Below are 12,678 nucleotides of genomic sequence, written 5' to 3' on the forward strand. Positions count from 1 at the left end.
TCTCTCCTGGCCTGTAACATTTGCACTAAGTCTGCTGCCAGAAGTGTTGATGTTCCTTTGTATGACATTTTTTTTTCTCTCGTTGCTTTTAGAATCTGTTTTTTATCTTTGACCTTTGGAAGTTTGATAATTAAATGTCTTAAGGTAGTCTTATGTGTATTAAATCCCCTTAGTGTTCTATATCCTTGTTGTACTTAAAGACTGATCTCTTCCTTTGGCTTTGGGAAGTTCTCTGTTCTTATCCCATCAAAGAAACTTTCTACCTCACACTCTCTCCTTATCATCTCCTCAAGTCCAGTAACTCTTAAGTTGGTCTTTTTAAAGCTGTTTGGTTGTCCTTTTGAGGCTATTTTCTTGATTTTGTAGGCAAGCTTCCTTTTTAAGTTCTTTTTTTTTTTTTGTCTCCTCTGTATATTATCAAATAGGCTGGCTTTGGGTTCACTAATTCTTTCTTCTGTTTGGTCAGTTCTGCTAGTAAGAAACTCTGATGCATTTTCAGTATATCAATTGCATTTTCAGCTCCATAACTTCTGTTTAATTGTTTTTGATTATTTCAGCTTCGTTAGATTTATCTAATAGGATTCTGAATTCCTTCACCATATTAGCCTGGATTTTGTTGAGCTTCCTCAAAACAGCTATTCTAATTCTCTGTTTTAAAGTTCATATATTCCTATCTCTCTGGGAGTTGTCACTGGTGCCTTATTTTTAGTTCATTTGGTGAGGTCGTTTTCCTCCGTGGTCTTGATGCTCAGGAATGCCCGTCAGTGTCTGGGCACTGAAAATGAGATATTTATTGCAGTATTCACAGTCTGGGCTTGTTTCTACTTGTTCTTCTTAGGAAAGCTTTCCAAGTATCCAAAGGCACTTGGGTGTAATGATCTGTTTGTTACCTGTAGGTATATCTGCTTCAGGGAGCATTAGTAACACTGTGGTTCTTGCAGACTCATAAGGGTGTCACCTTGGTGGTCTTGGATAAGATCTGGGATAATTCTCTGAATAACAAAGCAGACACTCTTGTTCTCTTCCCTTAACTTCACCCCAAACAAACAGAGCACCTTTGTCTGCTCTTAGCTGCCTGGAACTGGATGAAGGGTGACACAGCAGCCCTGTAGCCACCACCATTGGGACTGCTCTGGGTCAAATCCCAAGCCAGAACAGCACTGCGTCTTTTTTAAGACCCACAGTGATCACTGCTGGGTACCATCTATGTTAATTCATGGCCTTAAGGCTCTACAATGAGCCAGTAATGAATCCAATCAGATTTGTGTCCTTCCCTTTGGGCTGGCAAGTTTTCCCAGGTGTTGGGCTCATCTGGAGATGCCCACCTAGGAGCCAGACCCTGGAGTCAGGAACCTTAGGAATCTACCAGGTGGTCTATTCTACTGAAGCTTCACTGCCACACAAACTGATATACAAAGTTTTCCCCTCTTCCCTCTCCTTACCTTAAGCAGAGGAGTTTCTCCCCATGGCCACCAGTGCCCCATGCCCACATCCAGTACTGCCTGGCTATTGCTGATGTTCACTAAAAGCCTGAGGACTCTTCAGTCAGTTTATGGTGAATACTGCCAGTACCAAGCCTCTTCCTACAGGGCAGGGGGTTTCCCTCTGGCCCAAAACAGGTTCATACATACCATTTAGGAGCCAAGGCCTAGAATCAAGGATACCAGGAGTCTTCTTTGAGGTCTGTCCCTCTGTGGTTAAGCTGGTATCTAAGCTAAAAGTAATGTTTCCTCTACTCTTCTCTCCTTTTCTCAAGCAGGAGTCTCTCTCTATAGCCATCCCAGCTGTGAATGCACTGGGTCTCACCTGAAACCAGCACAGCTCTGAGTCTCACTTAAAGCCTACAGTGAGTATTTCCTGGCTACCACTGCTGATTGTTCATGTACCAATGTCTCTTTAGTCAGCAGGTAATACATTCTGTCAAGACTGGGTCCTTCTCTTCAAGGCAGTGGTTTCCTACTGGCCCGGGGGTGTTTAGAAATGTTTTCCAGGAGCTGGGGCCTGAAATGGGGCCTCGGGACTCTGCCTGGTGTCTTATTCTGCTGTGTCTGAGCTGATATCCAAGGTGCAAGACAAAGTCCTCTTTACGCTTCTCTCTCCTCTCCTGAAGAAGAGAAAAGGGTCCCTCCCAGAGCTGCAAACTGTGCTGCCTGCAGTTGAGGTAGGCGTGGCACAAGCACTCTCTTGGCTGCCCCAGCTGGTGTCGCACTAGGTTGCATGCACTGCAAGTTCACTGGCTCTGAGCCCAGCCCAGCACCAGGACTTGCCCAGGAGTTGTAGCCTTGTGGCCTCAACTGACTTTCAGATTTATCTAGAACTCCAGAGCACTTTAGCCCATGCTGGCAGGACTTGCCAGAATTTATGTTCCAACTGCTGGAATGGGTAATTTGCCTCTGACTAGGGCTGGTCAAAAAGCTCCTCTGTAAACACCAGCTGAGTTCTACCCCATGCTGTTATTACAGGATGGCACTGAATTCCAGTGAAAAGTCTGTAAATTGCTGGGTTGTCCCTACCCCAAGAACACAGAGTCTCTCTGTGCCAAGTGGCCACTGCCAGGCTATGGGAGAAGGGTGATGTTTGCAATTCAACCCTGACTTTCCTACCCTTTTTAGTGTCTCTTTCCTTAACATGATGTTAAAACCAAGTACTGTTACCTGATTTTGTGTTCTTATGAAGGTACCTTTTTGTGTGGATAGTTGTTCAATTTGGTGTTCCTTCAGGTGAGTGATTGCTTCTATTCCATTACCTTGCTCTGCCTCTTCCCCTGCCCATCACTTTTGACTCACTAAAAACTACTAATAGCCTACTGTTGTTCAAGAGTCTTACCAATAACACAAACGTTGATTAACATGTATATTGTATCTTATATGTATTATAAACTGTATTTTTATAATATAGTAAGCTAAAGAAAAACTGTTACTGAGAAGATTGTAAGGAAGAGAAAATACATTGCCTATTCATTATGTGGAAGTGGATTATTATAAAGGTAATCATCCTCATCATCTTCAAGTTGACTAGGCTGAGGAGGAGGAAGAAGACGAGGTCTTGATAATTCCTCTTCACAAATATGGCAGAGAGAGAAGAAAATAGGTATATATGTTGACCCACTCAGTTCAACCCATGCTGTTAAAAGTTGAATTGTATACACATATGCATATTTATATAAAATTTTAATTTCACTTGCTCTGTATAGAGAAAGGATAAGAGAATTAAAAAGAGACTAATTTTCCAGGTCGATTGGAAGACTATTGTAGAGACCACCTGAGAAATGTTTCTGGCTTAAACTTGAGTCTCAGCAGTAGGAAAGGGAAAACATAAGGACATATTTTTAAAGCTTAATTAAAAGGATAAGGGTAATTACTTTGTGTATTGGAGGTGGAATAGGCTTCAAGAATGACTCCCAAGTTTTTGACTGAGCAAAAAATCAGGGTTTCTCTGATTAAATGGGGCAAAGACTGAAAGATCAGTTTTAGGCATATTAAATTTAAAATATTTGCAGATCTCTCCAAGAACTATTAATTAATGTTCTACATCCTCGGTCTAGCTTTCCACAACCATCATCTTGCCTCAGCTGCCTCTTTAATACTTCTTTTTATTCTTTATATGTGTGTTCGGATAACTCTTTTAATTATTCTTTGCAAACATCAAGCATATCTATTTCTAATAATTTTTTACTCTGTTAAAACTATTTGGAATATTCTGGCTTCTGCGTTTCTTCATTTCTTCATCCATGTCTTCATGTGAATATTCATTTATATATATATTATTTGACTTAAAAGAGGTATTCTTTCAGAACATTTTCAGGTAGGGGATTCAACTCTACTCATACTTTCCGATAATCAACTATTACATTTCATAATTCGAGATAGATATTCTTTCTCTACCATGGTGATCTTCACTGCATGTACTTCAGCTTGACAGTTCAGTAGAATTGGATCACTTCTCATGAACACTGTTTTAGTGGTGAGCCTTCATAATTGGTTTCTATTTGATGGCCAGCATAGCTCAGAGGTGACACTAATTCACAGATAGGGTACTTCTAGCTGAGAGCAGCTTCTCTGTTGAAACATTTTGTACAGTAGTTTGCCAAGAGTTACACACATGAAAACTCTTTGTAAATGCTTTTGATGATGAAAGGATTTAAACTTTGTTTCAGGCAATGCCAAGCATGTGTGCGATTTTCATAATAAACTTTGCATTGGAAATAAAGTTCGAGCAAAGGAATTTTCTTATTTCTTAGTAGTTTTTACATGGTCATGCCTAAGTTCTTGGGAATGTGTCAGTTGATAGCAATGTATATTTATCACAATTTTTAAAGCAATTCATTAAATTAAATATTAGACCTATATGATGATTACAGTCCAAAAAGGGAGTTGGCATAATTTATTCCATATATAAAAAGGGGGAAAGTGTATTTTTTCTAATAAAATAATCACTCTGAATTATATCAGTTGTTTAATATCTGAGTCATTGGCAGAGATTACTTGCAATTTATCCTTCAGATACCTTCTACTAACATAAATCAACATCTGTTTATTGAGAAATGAATATCAGTAAATCTTGCTGTTATTATAGTAGTATCAGCTCAAGTTAATTCCCTACTGAGATGGAAAAATATGATCATGACAATGAAAAACATATGTTATGGAAAGACAGTTTGCTATCAAACTACATCAACAATTTAAATGATTAAAATGTTTATACAAACATCTTTTCCTTGTCAGAAATGGATGAAACACACTTGTTCGCCATTGTACTTTTTTAGCAGCTGTTAATGCCAAAAAGAAAACTTATTTTTACAATGTTATAATTAAAATCATATATTGTTACCTCTTCTGTCACATATATTAAAGGAAACTCAATTATTTTGAGAATTAAGCTTACATATGAGATTTTTAATGGGCAAGTAGAACAGACTATATGCCAATGTTCATATACCTGTATACTTGTTTATTTTGACTGAATGGTTTTTTGAAAGTCTTAATTTTCCTCCTACTGGAATAAAGAAATAAATTTCAGAGTAACTGTCTTCTGTAATATGTATTTTAAAAATTAAAGTGTTAATAGCTAATCAGGTTCTATCTGGCTATAGTACTCAATGAGTGTGCCCATACAAATTCCTCTGGATATACAAAAAAGTTGAAGTTGTCTGTAATGTTTTGGAAATTTCACATCTTAGTCAATAGCTCCAGCTTGGTATTTCCATTGAACTGCTCTCACACAATGAATTACTGATAGCTTAAATGTTACATATATATTTATTTTTTTCTGAAATAACACAGAAAGTCACTGAAAATTTATTTGAAATTAGGTCTTCAGAAAGGAAGTTTGAACTATAAAAGGAGTTTCTCAAAAGGTAGAAGAGGTAGGAAAGGTAAGATTTTTCTATTTTTAGGCAATATCTTCCGTGATTTAGAAAGTAACATAACGTTTTTTTTTTAAATTACACACTCTCCAACCATAGTTCATTTCTTTGTCATAAGAAACAAATGAAGCAAAATGTTTTCTCTAAATGCCATCAAGAAACATCACATAGCAAGAAAAAAAGTCTGGATCTATTAAAAATTTTAAAGTCATTGGCAATCATTATTCTCTGCATTTGCAGTTGCATCTTTCCCACAATTCTCAATCTCTGGCAAATCAAACACTTCTTAAGGATTTTAAGACTTAATTAAAAACTGAACCTTCTTATTTAAAGTCTCTACACTTTAGAGGGTCTACATTCCCAAGATTAAAACCCTTGAAAAAAGTGTAAGTTAAGGCAAGATCAATGCTGAAGCATGACATTTGCACTGTACAAAATGGATTTAAATCACAGGAGCAAGCATAGTAAACTAAACATGAAACACCTCCAGAGGTTAAAATTAAAACTATAGCTAACAAAAATGAGTAGCTTATAATATTGGATAACCAAAGAAGATATATTGTTTGTTCTTCATACTTGCTTTCTCAGTTAAAATGAAGTAAATTGGATCTCCATTATAATCCATCAATGGTAGGGAAGCTGGGTATTGATTAGTAGATTAATATTTCCCATTGCATTAAGAATACTCTGAATTTCTTATAGTTTAAAACATTACACTGAAGATAAATATTGGTTAGAAAACCATATGCTAACTGGAAACAGTGGCTCAAACGTGTAGTCCCAGGTACTTGGAAGGCTAAGGCAGGAGGATCAGTTGGAAGCTGCACTGAGCTATGATCACACCACTGCACTGCAGCCTGGGAGACCCTGTCTCAAGAAAAAGTCACAAAAAATCATATGCTATGGGTCTTGCTGCAGTTAAAACTTACAATGCCAGATTTCTAGAAATTCAGAAAGTGTAAGTCCAGAATTATCTAAAGAAACAGTGGTATTAGTAGGAAACCATTTGTATTGTCATATATTATCTGCATAGCATTGGCTAAATCATTAAATTTCATCAGCCTTGTTTTGCCATTCACAAAATGTAAATAACAATACAGATACATTAGTTTTGCTTTGGTACTAAATGTTGTAACATTTTAAATGTCCCTAAAACACTTTCTGTTAAAATTAACATTTTATAAACAATGAATGTTTTCATCATCAAGCTAAATCTTGAGTAAATCTCACAGAATTTCATAGGGCCATGGATTCATCTGAAGAATAAGATAAGTTTTAGGGAAAGTCCGTATTTATGGACTGAATATCTACTATTAATATGTATACCTGGCGTAGAGGTGATTTAGAAAATTATTATAATGTGGTTCATACCTTTAAGCGATTTATAGAATACAGTAAACTTTGTTACCACCTTCCCAGAGTTTCTTCCACTTGAGAAAGATAAAAACAATTTTATTCCCCCCACCCTACTAAACACAAAATGTTGAGATGCCATTCATTGAAATGCTTCTCTTTTGTGACAACACTCAATCCAGAAACAGCCCCCACTTCCCTAAACTCATACCAAATTCACCAAACACAAGCACGTATTCTATAACATTTTCCTCACAATACTGTTTTACTGAGTTCTTAATGGTGAACAATCTTCCTTATTGCAGCAAGAAATATACATGTCTTTGCTTGATTACGTGTGTATTCCATGTGGTCCTTGGTTGGTGGGTATCAAAACACCTTTTAGTCACTTGTACAGTAGCTGTAGAGATGGATGGAATATTTTCATACACACATGAAGAATTGAAACTTTGTCTAGGATAGGTCAAACACTGATAAATTTAAATTGAATGGGAAGGACACATAATTCAGTTCTCAGCTAATCACCAAACGGCATTTCTGTAGTTGCAATGACTTGTTCAAAATGGATGTATGACTTGAACCAGTCTAATCAGAATGAAGAACAATATGTTGATGTGACCAACATGAAAACTTGAGTTCTCTCACCTTCTGGGTATTGAGATTTGTGTATATGACACTTGAATTGCAACAGTCATTCTTCTGCCATGTGAAAAGCCAGATTGAGTAAAAAGAAAACAAACAAGAAAACAGAAAACAAATAAAATCTTACTACAAAACCTGCTGAAAGAAATCATAGAAGACATAAACAAATGGAAAAAACATTCCATGCTCATGTATTGGAATAATCAATCCTGCTAAAATGTCTGTATTTCCAAAAGCAATCTACAGAAGAAACAACTAAGAGGATAACAGAGAGAGGGAGAGTGAAACCTGGTCAAATGACCCTTGATGTTTTCCCTACCACCGGAAGTTGGGGATAAGTAAGCCAATAAGTTATTTTCATCTTTAAGCCCATTTTGACTGCTTTTATTACTTACCATTAAGACTATTCTAATGAGTATATATGCCTTGTAATCTACAGAGCATTCACAGGCATGATAGAAATGGAAGCTATAGGACTTTGCCATTGCTTTACAGGGATGGGAATGAGTAGACTATAATGATTATGACTCAAGGTTTTGATCCTGAACAACTAAGAAGTTTATGGAACATTTATTTAAATTACAGTACATCCGCTTTCTATAGTAATGTAGAAATAAAAAGAATGAAAAGTGGATAACAAATTTAAGAGATCATGAAATACTAATGGTAAATATTTAGTTTCTAAGTGTAAGAAATACTATGAATATGCTTTTAAATGCAGAGTTCTTGGACCTATACCCAGAGAAACTGTTTTAGTATTTCACTGATAAGTACCATGGATCAATATTTATTTAAAAGAAAAAATAGAAGCAATGAATGTAAAAAAAAAATACTAATATAAATTAAAATCCTTCAGACTAGTGAAAACATCAGTGAATTAAAAATATATCATTTACTTAGTCATTATATTCAAGGACTGGGCTAAAACCTTATAGCATATATAATTTATTTTACTACATCAACTCTAACATAATTAAGTGTATCCTCACTTCTCAGCTGGTCATAAAATTACTTGCCTTTTCCATATCCTAATTTGTCATAAGAAAATAATTACATGTATAATGACTCTTATCACATTTAAGCATAATGATATCCAAATAAATGTCTTTAAAATGAGCCATTTCTTCAGATTAAGTACCATATTAAGGCTGGAAAAGTAAAGGAATACAAAATATCAGAATTAAGTTTTTTACATACAGTGTTTATGACCAGATCTTATGGTGGAACAGGAGTTTCTCCAACTTCACTGTGTCTGATAAAGAAGATGGATATACACCAAAAACATGCTTGGTTGATTCCCTTGAACATTTCTGTGCTCCACTTCAATTTTCACCTGACAGCTCTGAGTTTTGGAAGAAAACCCCTGCTGGTATTTCTGTTTTACCAAATGTAGCCCCCTGACAGGGCTACATGAGCTATGATGGCACCTCCTGTCCCAGATGTAAGAAGACCGTTTTCATCCTTCAAGATCGAAGGAGGGTGGAAAGAAGGTTGATACATGTGTCTGTAACAGTTGCCAGATGTTCTTCTTTTCTGCCTCCTGATATTTAGTGTACCTGAGCCAGAAGCCCAGTCCTCATGTTGGCCTGGTAGCATTTTGTGATGCCAACACTTCCTGCATGAATCCCTCCCCGAGCCTGCACAGACACTGTGAGCAATGGTCTGAACGGTCTGTGGGGTACCTGACTGCTCTATATGAAGAAGTTTTGAATTCAGACCATGTAGAAAGCGGTGCCCCTAAGTACGTGTGATACTACAAATGAGGCTTCAGTTTACTCCATTTGAAATCTGCTATAGGTTTTCAACTCATCAGTCCATTGGCCAAGTCAAATGTTTCTGGAAGCCTCTGGTTTTCAAAGATAATTGTGAATTTTTGTTGTTTTATCTACAAATACCTCATCTCATTTTGTTGGACACAATATATACTTATTAATTCCTACCCAGCCAGCATATTTTAAATCTGTGTGTGCTTTATTATTATTATTATTATTATTATTCTGGAAGACTAGCCATGAATGGTTTACTATGCTGGGCTCATGGTAGACACTCAATAAGTGTTGGCTATTGTTACTTTTATTGTTATAAAAGAGTGCAAGTGGTAGAGGAGTGTAGACTCTACTCAAGGCAGGCAGATCATGTTTTCAGATTCTGTTTGTTCAGAGATGGTCCTATTAGTTTGATTGTCTCAATTGTTATGTCTCTAGTCAGGTATTAGTGTACATAGAAGATGAGGATATGTAGTCTGCAGTCTAACTCTTAGGCTGATCCTTAGAAATAAAAGCTCTGTAGTTTGAATGTGTCTTGCAATTTGTGGTATAGCTGTTGTTCTACCTTTTGAATTTTTACTTACAATGGTATTTATACAAAAGATATCGCATTTTCTGACATATTTTCATTTCTGGTAAATGTAGAAACACACAGCTCACTTCTTGTCAGCTTCCCAAATTCTGTAACCTTTATCTTGAAGATAGATGACTGGATTACAGTACATTCCCTGGGTTCTTGGATTCTACTCCTTCTTTACATTTTTGAAGTCCTCCAGGGCTTGCATGTATTGTGGGGAAGATTCTAGGGCCCTTGACTCTAATCAAGTCTTTCTTATCTATCTTATTGATATCTTTTGGTCAACCAACTTTTTATCAAATTCTGTCTAATAACCCTTCAAATGCATACTGATATTGCAGTAAAAGAAAAAAGTATTTTTAAATTTGTTTTGTTTTGTTTATGTCTGAGAAGTTAGAAATACTAAGAGATAATGCAAAATAAAAAAAAAAAATAGGAGGTAGATACTGTATAGACTTTGTAGTCATTGCCACAAAGTTTAAAGAGGAGAAGCAAGAGTGAATTTGTGGCATTAAAGAAAACATCATGAAAATAGTGGAAGAAACAAAATAGTGACAAAAAGGATAAAAAGTTTTCTTTTCTACCTTTTCTCTTGAATATCCTTATTAAATATTATTCTGTATGTTTACGTTAGCACTGTCTTCTTAATACTTACTTGAGGTACTCAAAATAATTTATACAGATAACCAAATATCTGTGGTTTATTGAAATAAGTGATTGATTTTTATTAATGTCCATGAGCTTATTCAAGGTCCCAGATCCTTTCACTTCATAGGTTCATTGCCTTCCAGATCCTTGACACCCCATCCATTCAGCCTGAACATGGTGAAAAAATTTAACATTGGCAATGGGAGGATTTTAAAGACAATCCTCATAGTGGTATACTGTATATGACTTCCACTGACAGTTCATTAGTCAGAATTCAGCACAGAGTCACACCTGATGACAAGGGACACTAGAACCTGCAGCCTAGTTGTATATGCATCCAGGAGAAGCAATCAGATGTGGGTGAGCATTAGCAGTCTGCCAAGAATCAATTTACCTGATGACTTTTTCTAGCTGTTCTACTTTTATTCTGTCTGTCTCTGAAATAGTTAGGGGTTGGGTAACAATCCAATAACTAAGTCATAGAAGCATGTTTAAGAATAGATCTCTTTCCACTTTCAGTTATTAGAGTGGTAAAAAGCAAAGGAATTACTTGGCATTTGCAATGGAAGGGATTGTGTATTAGTCAGGTTCTCTAGAGGGACAGAACTAATAGGGTAAATGTATATATAAAGTGGAGTTTATTAAAAAGTATTGACTCACATGCTCACAAGGTGAGGTCCCACAACAGGCTGTCTGCAAGCTGAGGAGCAAGAAAACCAGTCTGAGTCCCGAAGCCTCTAAAGCAGACAAGCCAACAGTGCAGCTTTGATTCTTTGGTCAAAGATCTGAGAATCCAAAGGCTGAAGAACTTGGAACCCGATGTTCAAGGGCAGGAAGCATCTGGCATGGGAGACGGGTGTAGGCTAGAAGACTAAGGCAGTCTAGTCTTTCCACCTTCTTCTGCCTGTTTTATTCTGGCCGCACTGGCAGCTGATTAGATTCTGCCCACCGATATTGAGGGCAGGTCTGCCTCTCCCAGTCCAGTGACTGAAATGTTAATCTCCTTTGGCAAAACCCCCACAGACACACCCAGTAACAATACTTTGCGTCCTTCAATGCAATCAAGTTGACATTCAATATTAACCATCACAGGTTGTGTGTGTACATATGTGTGCATGCATGACTTTGTATATTCGTGTATAATAAGATTTGAAGATGGGAAGAAATTTTTGAGAATGATTATTGAAAATCATTTTCCTTCTTATTTTTAAATTATTTCTACAAATAGGAGAAGCCAAGCTATATGTGATAAGGAGAGAAAAGCACTAAAATGTACATTAAAAATTGGAACGTTGATGATCTTACATATTTCTTATTTTACCTTAGCTAATTAATTTATCGGACATTTGGATTTCAACTCTGAAAAATGGGAATTGCAATGCCTAACGTTACAAGTGTTCCTGATTTCCTGGTCCATTCACACCTCATTATTTTTTTTCTTTACCAACTCAGATTTCCTCCCTTTTCCCACTCTTACCTCAAAGGAAAGGAAATGTCACCAGTCATCAGTGCATACCTTATGATTCTGAATCAAAAGACTGGAGATAGAGCAAGCAAAACTAAGGGAAAGGAGAAACAGAGAAGCAAACCTTCACTATAAAGCTCTGGGAAACAAAGACAGAGACTCTAAAAGTAAGGGGTTGTGTAACAAGAAAAACAGAAATCACATTTTTATTAAGAAATATTATGGACTATGAAATAAATTATCTCCTGAGTTCTCATAGAGATAAAGGTAAAACTTGCAAAACCAGTTTTTAAATTACCTTTTGTCTTCACCGTGATTCATTACATATGACTCCATGAGACAGTTGATGGGGGAAGTTCTTAGATTTTTAAGTTGATTTACATAACTTGAAGGGTTTTCACATAGGAATTAAATGTAAAAGTTATTTCCAAGTTGTAAAGATGATATACAAATGATCATTACTATTATTTTCAATAACCCAGTTATATGCAACTTTAGGTTGTTTTTTAAGTGAAGTGGAATTTGCTTTAGCAATGAAGTCCATGTTGCTTGGGAAATACTGGTTTGAAGGTCACAGTGAATATACTGTAAGCAAATATCAATAAAATCTATATAGAAGAAATAAACACATACATACCCTCACAAACCTAGGCATCTTCATTTAGATTTATCATAAGTGTGATAACTTTGCATATAGATTAATTAGAATAATATCAACATTCCTGTAAGAATAAGGGCCAAATGAGACTTCCTTTTTAGAATTATTCATTTCGGTCAAGGTTTGAAAGAAATTATTTGCATAAATTTTAGAAGTGTCAGGATTGCAAAGTATTAAATTCCTTAGCCAAGGCCCAGCCCAGCC

This window comes from Aotus nancymaae, unplaced genomic scaffold (genome assembly GCF_030222135.1).
Source record: "Aotus nancymaae isolate 86718 unplaced genomic scaffold, 86718_ANA_hifiasm-v0.15.2.pri h1tg000008l, whole genome shotgun sequence".
Classification (NCBI taxonomy): domain Eukaryota; kingdom Metazoa; phylum Chordata; class Mammalia; order Primates; family Aotidae; genus Aotus; species Aotus nancymaae.